Source organism: Canis aureus, chromosome 22, assembly GCF_053574225.1.
Source record: "Canis aureus isolate CA01 chromosome 22, VMU_Caureus_v.1.0, whole genome shotgun sequence".
In the NCBI taxonomy this organism is placed as follows: domain Eukaryota; kingdom Metazoa; phylum Chordata; class Mammalia; order Carnivora; family Canidae; genus Canis; species Canis aureus.
Window position 1 is genome coordinate 2,836,569 of NC_135632.1, and position 12,094 is coordinate 2,848,662.

The 12,094-nt window shown below is 46.0% G+C and overlaps 1 long non-coding RNA gene across 1 annotated transcript in view; it reads right to left on the reverse strand.

Moving 5' to 3' along the window:
- Window positions 1–2,254: 2,254 nt before the first annotated feature.
- Window positions 2,255–12,094, reverse strand: part of LOC144293652 (uncharacterized) — a 53,532-nt gene continuing 43,692 nt past the window's right edge. The window contains exon 9 of the long non-coding RNA XR_013360854.1: window positions 2,255–3,919. This is a non-coding gene — a long non-coding RNA (uncharacterized LOC144293652). The remainder of the gene's footprint in view (window positions 3,920–12,094) is intronic.

A 12,094-nucleotide genomic window follows, 5' to 3' on the forward strand; every position in this document is an offset into this window, starting at 1 on the left:
GATAGAGAGGTAATTGCTTAGTGTTCTGCTGGGGAGCCATTTTACACTAATCCCCGCGAGCAAATGATTTACCCACCACCCAACAAGGTAATGAAGACAGACTGATTTAAAACTTTACGTAAGTCTGAATTCATCTCCTCTTTAATTTTTCTGGGAATAGAGAATCCTACAAACCCATGCAGATTTCTAAGCTTTGATTGTGAATACCATCCGGCTCCCTTTACACAAGCCAGGCAGATGTTTTGGGAAAATGGATCTAGACATCTGGATTTGAATAGAGGCATTTTCTTAAATGACAGCAATGGGCCCACCCAACATATGTCATCAAAGTGTTGGTCTCCAACTGAGACGTCAGAGAGATTTGAGAATCATTACCCCCAAAAGAAGTGGCTTAAGAGACATTATCAAAAAAAAAAAAAAAAAAAGAGAGACATTATCAAATACATTCTCAAAAGTCTGCAGTGTTGGGCAGATTGCAGAGCCTGTGGTTTCTATGATTCAGAAGCTACTTTTTTGGAAGCTACTTCTTAACAGACAGAACCACAGTGGGGACAACAGGGCGGCTCAGCTCTGTAGGGTGAGGGGCACTATTATATAGACTCCAATATTTTGTGCCAAGTTTTTTTTAACATTTTGTAAAATTTTATTTCCAGCTTTACTGAGCTATAACTGACAAGGAAAAATTGTATATATTTAAGCTGTGATGTTTTGATATATGAACACATTATGAAATGATTACCACAATCAAGGTGATTAACACATCTATCACCTCACGTACTTAAATTTATGTGTATGTGTGGTGTGATCTGCCCTCATAGTACATTTCAATTACACAATACAGTATTGTTAACCAACGTCACCATGCTGTACATTACACCCCCGGAACTTATTCATCCTGTATAACTGAACCTTTGTACCCGTTGAGCAATGTTCCTCCCAAGTCCCTCACCCCTCCCACCTCCTGCCAACCTGCATTTTAATCTTTGCTTCTTTAAGTTCAAATCTTTTAGATTTCACACGTAAGTAACATCCTGCAGTATTTGTCTTTCGCGAGTGAAAGCTTTTTATTTTTTATTTATTTTATTTTATTTATTTATTCACGAGAGGCACAGAGAAGACAGAGAGGTAGAGACACAGGCAGAGGGAGAAGTAGGCTCCATGCAGGGAGCCCGATGTGAGACTTGATCCTAGGACCCTGGGATCATGACCTGAGCCAAAGGCAGACACTCAATCACTGAGCCACCCAGGTGTCCTAGCAAAAGCTTTTTAGCTGAATCAGATCTCCCTGAGTTTCTGAACAAAATATCTCCCCTTGTCCCTAGAGCATATTTATTATTTTTCTATACTTTTATAAATTAAGAAGACTTTCTGTCATGCTTGCAGGCAACAATGGCATAAAATAATGTCAACACATACAAATGCTTATTTATAAAACACGTTCACAAAAACTCTGTGTTTAATTAGAGTTAAGTAGATTACATTTATCACTATTTTACAAATGAGAAAACCAAGACTCAGAGCCCATTAAGCCTAAGATCTCATTCAGCCAGGATTGGAATCCAAATCTTTTGACTTCAAGTCCCCTGCTCTTTACAATACATCTGACTGCCTGCCTTGCTGGGTGGGATTTTATCATAATATTGAACCTCCCACTTGTGGCCAGTACTGGCCTCCGCATGGGGGTTCACATAGTCAGATGGCAACAAGGGCCTAAGAGTGCTTATATGGCAGCTATTTTTAAAACATCTCTCCGTAAACAGCTGCTGCAGTGTCAGGATTTACAATTTGCATCTCTGTGGCTCACCTACAGACTGACACATCAAGACATGTGTCCTTCTTTGCTATGCCTTGGATATGGGAAAGGCTTGACCACCATTTTTATCTCCTAGGGAATCCAGTAGCCTCCTTTTTTTTTTTTTTTTAAGATTCATTTATTTATTTGAGAGAGAGAGTGAGAGAGAGAGCGCGCATGAGTGGGGAGAAGGGCAGAGGGAGAGAGTCTCAAGCAGACTCTCTGCTGAGCAGGGACTCAGGGGCTCAATCTAACCACCCTGAGCTGAAATCAAGAGTCGGAAGCTTAACTAACTGAGCCACCCAGGCACCCCGTCGAGGGCTCTCCTTTAAGAGAAGACTAGAGTGGATCATTCTAGAAGTCCTACTCTAGCTATGAGCTAACATACAATAATACAACAATAATTAATTGTATATTGCTATAAATAATACAATTATTGCTCGGCAAGGAGTGAGCCCTCAGTAAAACCAAACAATGTTTATTGAGCGCTTGCTACATGCCAAACAGAGACAAGTGTTTTACATGCATCATCTCAAATGTTGAGATATTACAATTGTCCCCATTTTATGGATGAGAGACTGAGTCTGCAGAAGGCTAGACAACTCTGTTGAGGTCACAGAGCCAGTAAATGACAGAGTCAGAATTCAAGCCATATCCATCTCACCAGGTCCTGGAATGCCATGATGAGGTTCATAACAGGCTCCTCATGTCATGATTTCTGATGGGCAGTTCTCCTTAAGACACGTTGAAAGGCCCAGAGTTCTAGACCTGCCCAGTGCTGCCTCCCTCACACACTTTACAATCTTTTTACAAACTGCAAATCTTTTCCACAAGCTGTATCCCAACTCCTGCCTAGGAGCTCCCAGCTTTGGTTTTCCTTCCATTCTTCGGGCCTGGAGAAACTGGAGGTCAGTTCGTTTCTCAGGCCCATCCTCCTGAGCATCGGTTGGCTGGAGTGTGTCAGCAGGGCCTCTCTGAGCCCCCGGCTCCCACGTGATGCGCACTCTGATTCATGGGCCCAGGATGCACAGCACAGATGCTGGCGTTGATCCTCCCGAGGACACATCCTCAGGCTGAACCACCTACCTCTGTGTTCGCCATCCGGGCTGGGTCTAAGAGTCCACAGATTCCCACCACTTCCTTTAGGCATGCAGGATCCAGAGGCTAATCCTATAAGGTCTTACAAGGGTCCATGCATAGACTAACTAAAGTAGCTTGCCATCCTAGAATTCATGCCCGGAGCCCTCCGTCTGTCTGTCCTATGTGCTGATCAGTTCTCCATTTGCTTTCACTTCCGTTCCTTCAGCCTCCTCCAACTCTGCTCTGTGTTGCAGGAGGCTGACACCTGCGAACAACATTTCTCAGACTCCCTACTGATTTCTCTCTAGGTTCAGCCAATGGGAGCCTGGGGTGCGGGGAAGATGTTGGGACAAAAGAGAGGGAGAAGACAAGATGTTCTCTTCCCTCTCTGCTTTAGGCAACGTCTCCAGCATTCGCACATCTCCAGGATTCCAGCCTCTCCCAGCTAGCCCCTCCCTCTTTATTTTCAGGCCCTATCAAGCAAGCCCCCTAGCTTAGTTCCAGCTCTTACCAGGTAGCCCTGCCCCCTGGGCTTTAGTACTTTCTCCATCTGCCACTTGAGCAGGATGGTATTGCTAATCTTTGAGCTGCCTCGCTGTCTACTGTTTGGCCAGGCATCTTTCCCAAAACCTCCATGACCACACTAAATACCCTCTACTGAACTACCCAGTGAGGACGCTGGTTTTCTGGCTAGAAGCTGACGGATACAACATACTATCCCGCTGGTCTGGAGACAGAGCGAGAGGAGGATATGGGAAGGAGGAGGGGAGGGGAGTGTGGGAAGGGAATGCAGTGGCCACAGGTCGGGAGCCTGATGCCATAAGGAGCCAGTTGGCTCCAGCGTGGAACTCCAAGCTAATTTTGTGACCACCTTTGGCATCTATACATCTCTTCCACTTTGAAGAACTCAGCTAAGAGGCTTCGAGGGTCTAGATTCTCCACTGCCCCGGATGAACAGCCTGCATTTGGCCTGCCTGCTTCTTCAGGGCTATGTCACTCCGGTCTCCAAGTCTGAGAGCAGGTCCAGATGCATCCTGTGGTTTCCTCCTGTAGAGGGGAAGAAAAACGTTTCCCTCTAACTCTTTGGTTCAGTGCCTGGGGAGCCTTCAAATTCAACTGACAAAAGACAGATTAATAAGAGGAAAATAGAGTTTATTAACAAGTACAGCACATTTACATGGACGGGAAACTCAGTGATGAGTAGCTGAAAGAGATGGTGAGGACTTGGGCTTATGTAGCAGCCTAACAAAGAACAAGAAGTGTGTAGAGAAGTGACAAGACAAAGGAAAGGGGGTTCAGTCTTCTAGGGGTAGCAAACTGTGAGAAGATAAATATATGGAGAGAAACTAATGGAAGAGGAGGGTTAAATCTGGAAGGTTTGTTGGGTAGATTCCCCTCGGTGCCATATCTGGGCTCTTAAGAGTCCAGAGTTGTCTCTAGTGATTCAGAGTCCATCTCTGGCTTTAGGCAGATGGTAGAAGGGGCACAGTATTTTTTATGGCATCTGCCACTTCTCAATTGTCTTCAGCTCAAAAGAATCTTTATGCCAACGTGGCATGTTTGGATGGCATATTCTGACCCCCACACTCTTCTTATGGCTCTTTGTTGCCTCAACTTCCCCTACTCCCCCGACTCCACTAATTACGACAAAAGGGAGAATTGTCAGGATCCTCAGACCAACACTGCAGCTAGAAAACAATTAAGAGAATCCCCACCAGTGGCTGTCACCTGCACTGGCACATCCAGTCCATTACAGTGTGTCCCACGGCCCCTTCTCCACTGCCTAACAAAGAATTTCCCTAATGTCACCATTAATCAGAAAACTTCATCCCCCCTCTTCCAGGTGACCAGAATGCTGCTGCACTTCCTACCACCCCAGGAATTTGCTTTTAACCAACCCAAAGAAAGCATTACAAATGCCTTAAATATGTGATCTCTTGCAGATGGAGTCCTTTTTAAGACTTTTTATGTATTTATTTGAGAGAGAGACAGCACAAGTGGTGTGGGCGCACTGTGGAGACAGAGGGAGAAGCAGACTCCCCACTGAGCAGAGGGCCTGACTCGGGCCTGATCCCAGGACCCGAGATCACGACGCTAGCCGAAGGCAGACGCTTAATGGACTGAGTCACCCAGGCGCTCTGCAGACAGAGTCTTAAAAGTTCTCCATAATCCATAACTCATGCGTAGTCTCTGAGACACTTCATTCTTGTAATATTTTCTCAGTAGTTCTACCCTCCAGGGACACCAACTCTGAGCTCCCCAGGCCCACAAAATCTTTGTTTTCTATTACCTGGTAACATCCAGCACAGGCCTTGCTGCTTTGTCCTACTGTCATCTATTTGTCCATCTGGCCAGTAGAGCCTGGCCAGAGTGCCAGTCGGGTCTACCAGATGCAGTGCTGCTTGCGCCACTTGGCTGGCTTTGCCATATCCCTCTAGGGGGTGACAGGCATTTTAGGGCATGTACTTCCCTTCCAAAGCCTGGCCTCCTGGCATCTCTCCCCTGGAATTCCCTGCAGAAACCAGTCCCAGTCTGGTGCCTTACCTGGCCAGGCGATGCCCCCACTTGCTGGCTGAAACACTGCCACAATCTTGCTGAAACTCTAGTCCCCAAACTACCCCTATTTTCCTTTCATTCCTCTCCTTTGGAAGGGTCTTCAGAAAACTTTTGTCATTCATGAGGTACCAAGAGGTGTATCCAACACCCCGCTTCTAAGAGTTTGGTTATCGTGATGACCATTCCTTTTGATTCAGACACACTGGACACCACAGCACAGTTCAACGTTTCTAACACTGACTCAATCAAAAGTTATCAGGTATTCTCTCCTTAAGGGGGTGAGCATCTGCCACCATCCCTGAAGAGGGGCAATGTAGGAAAATTCTACATGGCCCTATTAGCAATGCAACCGGGTAAACATGCATGTTCATGGAGCTTCAAGTTTATTCAAAGACTTGGAGAAACAAAGTGAGGCGTCTGATAATCCAAAACAATTATATAAAAACTAATATGGATAGTAAGAGTAGACAAATATTCACATGTTTTTTTAAGACAAAATGAGAGAATTCAAAAATATGTCAATGGCCTGCTTGGGGCTGGGTCCTTCATTCCCTTAGAGGTATGCATTCTTTCTTCTCCACCCCCACGGTTTCAGGGATTGAGGTAGTAAGACTCTCAGGGGGGCTGCTCACAGCCAAGGTGGGGCTTGAACTCACAACCTGAGATCAAGAGTTGCGTGCTCCATTGACTGAGCTGGCCAGGCACTCCAAGAATGGGGGAGTCTTTAGACTTAAAGAGTTGCTTTGAATGAATCATTTAATCCTTTTGACTTTGTCTTACTTATCTGAACATGGGACCCAATATTACTGGATTTCCTCTTTAATAAAGGATGCATTCTTGTTCACATTTAAACATTCGTGGATTCAGATGACATCTTACAATCAGTTGAGTATATTCAATTGGGTTGTGTTGTTTTTGCCCCAAATGCACATCAATACATCCAGAGTGTATCTCAGAATCAGTAGCGTTCTTGAGAGCTACGTGTCTCAAGACACAGCCCTGCTGTAATTCACAGGCACTTGTCTCACTAAAGTCAGTAAAGTGGAGACATCTGCAAAGATCTAGCCGGGTCTGAAAGGTGACTTTGTGCTCTCGGTGTTAGAAACCAGGCACAAGCCTGCTGGGCACACCTTAGATTTCAATGAATGGAGCAAACCGCGCGTGAAGAGCCTTCACGCCGCCACATTAGTGTTTAATGTAAAGCCAACATCCTGCCCATCAAACATTGCTCGCCATTGCTCAGAAGTCAGAAGGCTTTGCAGGATGACTTTGATGACCAAGACTCTTTAAAAAGATACCTGTGGAGGCGGAACCTTTCCTCCCCAAGTAAGTGTCCCTGGAGTAAATACTTCCATTGACCTTAGACAGGACTTCAGGGCTTTCCTGAGTGGAGGCCCTCTTGCACTCTGGGGGATTTTCCAACCATGTGCTTTCTCACCCCCTAAGAAATAAGTGGTGCACCACTTACTGCACCAAAACTTATGGAGAAGAAGGGTCTGGATAAATGGCTCCCAAAAACTCTCCCCAGGAAGAACTTTTGCTTCTTTCTCTCCAAGAGGAAACAAGGAATTCCCAAGAGGAATCCACAGGGTGTGGATTTAGGGGAAAAGCCTCATAGCTTTCTTCTACTTGAGGCTTGATGAAAAAAGCCAAGAGAATCTTCAAGGTGCACAAAGGGACCCAGCTGATCAAGAAGGGAGTACAGCTGGGGATCTGCACTGTTGACATTTTGAGCCAGTCAATTCTTTGCTGTGGGGGGAGCATTCTGTGCTCTTTGGGGTATTTTAATAGCATCCCTGGACTCTCTTCCTACCAGATCCCAATAGTACTAGATACTCAGTTGTCACAATCAAAAACGTCTCCAGACATTGCCAATGTGCCCAGGGTTGAGAAACACTGACTAAGGCTAAGAAAAGTGTAACTTAGCTAATAACAACCCATTTTATTTCTTAGAGTATCTCTGTGCTACATATGTCACCACGGGTTCAGGGAAGGTGCTAAGGCCATAGGAGATACAGCAAAATCCAAGATGCAAGGATTTAGACCCCCTCAGGAACAACACTACCTGAACTGAGTACCAAAATGAAAGATAAGGATTTAACCTAGTGTCACCAGGCCCGTGTACAGCTGGACAGGCTGGGCACTGTACAATTCCAGAAAATGCCATTCCCATAGACTGTGATATGAATGGTGTTCCCTGCAGTTGTGCGGTGCAACAGCCCAGGATGCTGCAATGCTTCAGCCATCTGTCTCCTGTCTGGTAGAGAGAGAATCTTAAGAAAAAGAAAGAATAAAACTAGTACACAACATATATGGGTCAGGAAATCATGACTCACCGTCTCAGCTTTAAAATGGGATACCACTTCCAGATGGCGCCACATTCTCAAAAATTAACAGAGAGCTTCAGATCTAAAATATCTTGCAACAAAAATGTATTTTGCATTTCTTTTTTGTTGTCAGGGCTCTACTGGATGGCTTGAAAACAGTAAAGAAAGAGTGTGGTGCAGTGTAGAGTAAGCCTGGGAGTTCTCCTGGGAAGCTCTGGATTTGAGTCCTGCGTCTACCACCCAACAGCCCTGCATCAGCTCCCTCCTGGTAAATTGGAAGCGATGGCAACTATTCCAGCCCCAGAGTGTTGTGAGGATTAGCAAAGAAGTGAGACAATGAGTGTGAGTGTACCTTGTGAGGGGGAAAGCACGGCACGACCGCCGCTCAGTTTCACAGCCAGCCCATGTCCCAGAGATTTGAGACGCTTTTTCAAAATGTCAAAGAACGCCTGTCTTCTGTAATCCATTTTTAACATTTCTGGAAACTCCCTCTCATCCTTGTCCTCAGCATATCTATTAATTGAGAATGCTCGGGAATGTGCCAAGACCAGCTCTCACCAGCTCACCAGAGCCAATTGTGTGCAACGCCTCCCGGTGCCAAATCCAGCAACGTCATGTTACTACCTTCAAACTGGCCACAGGGAGAGTGTCAACACCGTAGGAATCAGCAAATGCCACGAAACTGGACCTTTGTTTTCAGCGAGCCGGTTGTAGGTCGTCTCTAAAGGGGCCTCCAGGCCCAAGAGTAACTATAACCCAGCAAACAGATTACAAGTCTAGAATGGGTGAAACCGTCATCTGGACACTAGTTTTCCTGCATCAACACTCAAATGATGCACATGAAATTTGAAAACGTGTAACCTAAGAATTTTTTCTCCATGGTCCTTTTTTCCCTTTCTCTCTGTTAGATAAAATTCCTGGAGGTCACTAAAATAGAAATTATCTGCATTCAAATCAGGGAGGAAAGAAAGACACAACTTTGACCTAGAAGAATGTGACACTGGATTGTGAAAGGAGAATACGTAGCATTTTCTGGTGTCAGCCTCTGTCCCGGGAGGTCTTAGGTTATTAAATATAACTGCTCGAACAAATAGTACTTCTCCTCCTGGGAGAACTGGTTCTTGTTCTGCGGCTCCCAGGACAAGCCGCGCAAACCCAATTAGTCAAAGAGCCTGCACCAGATTAAAACCCTCCCCTGACTCCTCTGGAAAAGCCTCGTTAGGCCTCAGGTGAAGTCACCCAGGGCAGCCTTACCTATGTGGAACGTGACGCCAGCCACTGGCAGCCCTGGCCCATGGCCCTGTGCTCGAAGGACTCCACTGTGGTGGGCTCTCTGTCCATTCAGCTTCAAGTATTCCTCACTCATAAGAGCCTCCCTTCGGCCAGTCTCCTTTGGACTCCCAGGTGCCCCAAATTAGCTCTAAAGTCATAGATCAGTAGACCCAGAAACACTCTCAGGCCTATTTTCCTCCAATCTTTCTTTTATAGGTGAGGCCCTGAGAAAGGTAGCTACTTGCCCAAAGTGACGGCAAAGCCCTGACCAAGGTAGAGCCTGAACTCAGGCCTGCGAGGCCCAGTCCGGGGCTCTTGGTCCTGAAATTCTGCTCTTCTCTCTTGCACTGTCTCCCGTGGAACCGGGAGGAGAGGCGGCTCCCTTCGGGGAAAGGAGACGCTGGAGCTTTATTACCTACACACTGGAGCAGTCAGTTTTCAGAAATCCCCAAATCCATGAGAATGTCAAAGTCGCCCCCAACCCCGCCCGTCCCCAGGTGCTCAACTATCAGAGATCTCACTGAATTTAGTTTGTGATGCAACTATTCTTTTTCATCGATTGAGTCACTTTTTTAAAAATCCTGTTGCTGTCGTTGTTAGAGAGACAGCGAGCACACACACAGCAGGGGTGGGGACAGAAGGGCAGAGGGAGGGAGAGAATCTTAAGCAGCCTCAACGCCCAGCCCAGAGCCCCACGCAGGGCTCCAACTCACCACCCTGACGTCATGACATCTGAGCCTAAATCAAGTCGGATACTTAACCTCCTGAGACACCCAGGCGCCCCTAAAATCTTTCTGATGCGTCCCCTAAATAACTGAGTTACAATCCACAAACAGGAGAGAATTTATTCAGAATATCCCGGTGGCCTCCTTTTAGAAATAATTCAAGGACAAAAAAAAAAAAGAAATAATTCAAGGACAAGTAAATAAAAAGCCTTCCTTCATTCACCTAATTGGATAAATCTCTCAACAGACCCTTTCATGACACCAGTGACAGAAAACAGAATCCTCCATTTAATTCTTCAATGTGAAAAATAGGTTCTACGCAATACAGACCCTAAGAAATCATTTTACCTTCAGTTCAGCCTTAAAAAAAACAAAAAAGTTACATTACTTAATGGTTTTGCAGATTCCTTTGAGAACGTGGTCAAACAGTATAGATTCTCATGGGTGGCAACGCAAACCTTTGCAAGGAAGAGTCGTGGGCCTGTGTCTTCATGTCTTGATTACCTGCCTTGCATTTTGATGATTCTCATCATCCGCAGGGGATGAACTACTTCATTTTTATATCACAGAGAGCATTGCCAAGTCACAGGGCCGGACGCACGTGCGTCCGAAGTCCTGGAGGCCGGCGCCCTCGCCCGCAAATGGGGACGTGAGACCCAGGGCGGTCCTTGGGTGCACACGAGGTCCAAGAGCTTATTGGGCTCCGAGCCAGAAACAGAACCCGCCCCTCCTGGCTCCCCCGACGGGCTGTTAATAATCATTCTCACCACTCATGCGGCCTCTCCGCCTACCAGTTTCTGTGATATGTGAAAATTACAAAGGTATTATTTCTAACAAATGTTTTCTGCCATGGTTACCATTCAGTGTTCACATGGGTAACACTAGGATATATATACTTTGTCATTGACTGTCCCCATGGTCCTTAAAATATTGTACTGGCCGGGGGGTGGGGGGGAGAGTCCAGGGATAGGACTCAGGTGGGATGCAGAGTTTGAACCCCAATTCCGTTGTGCAGAAGATAGTAAAGTTGGGCAAGTTATTTCATCTACTTAGGCCTTTGAGCCTCAATCTCCTCATCTAAAAATGGAACAGTTAAGGCAGATTTAGTAGCATTCGGGCATTCGTGCAAAGCCCCTCCAATAGCATCTGGCTTTGGAGGAGCTGCGGAAAGAATTTTTCCTTTGACATTTGAAATCTAGCATGTGTCTGGGCTGCCTGAATTTATTCATTCATTCATTCATAAAATATTTATCAGGCACCTTCTGTAACTAAACATTGTCCTAGATGCTGGAGATGGAATAATGAGCCAGATGGACAATACCCTGGGGGCGTCAGCCAGGATCTCGGAGGGGACACACGATGAAGCTGGTTTTACACATGTTAGAAAAAGCGCAGAATGGACTCAGCTGCTACTGAGGGAGTAAACTGCTGGGGTGATGCTCTGGGAACCAGACGGCAGGCAGACAGAGAGCCCTTCTCCGCCTCCCACCTCCAGGCTCCCTACCCACAGTCCCGCAGAGGCCCAGCTCGCAAAGCAGGAACGCAGTTTGCAGTCCCGGCCCCAGCATCACAAAGCAAAGCAAACGGTAGGTTTGGACCTTAAAGACAACATTTTAACAACTGAGGAAGCTAAGCATTTGGCTCCCTTTAATCACAAGGCAAGGTGACTGAGCCTCAGTGTTTTTTTGCAGATTTGAAAAGAACACTTGCCATCTACTGCTTAGAATTCTAAACCTCCTGTTGTGAAACCAGTTACTCAAAACTGCACGCCTGCATGATTCCTTTTATTTCTTCCAAGGAAACATCTCACTATGAGCTCATTTATTCCAAAGTATTTTTCTAAATATTTATTTATTCATGAGAGACACAAAGGGAGAGGCAGAGACACAGGCAGAGGGAAAAGCAGGCTCCCTGCAGGGAGCCCGACATGGGACTTGATCCCAGGACCCGGGGGTCACACCCTGAGCCAAAAGCAGACACTCAACCACTGAGCTACCCAGGGGTCCTATTGCAAAGTATTTTGATATTGCAATAATTTTAATCAGACGACACATAGAAAAGGGAGAGGAGAATGAAGGATTCAGAAGATGAAAGAGATCTACAGGGAAAGAGCTAGAAAAGAAATTTGGAAAATGACAACCAAGAAAAAGTTGGAGAACTGACGTCCCTTTGGAGAACTCTTCTTAAGTTTTACCAAGTGACAGGCAAACATGAGTCTAATCCATCCCCCTGCAAAATCTACGGTAAGATTTGCATCCCTCACAACTGCTTATGAACTTGGATTTAGTAGTAGTGCTGCACACCTCGTCACGGGAGACCAAGAGGGACACAAGAACACGCTG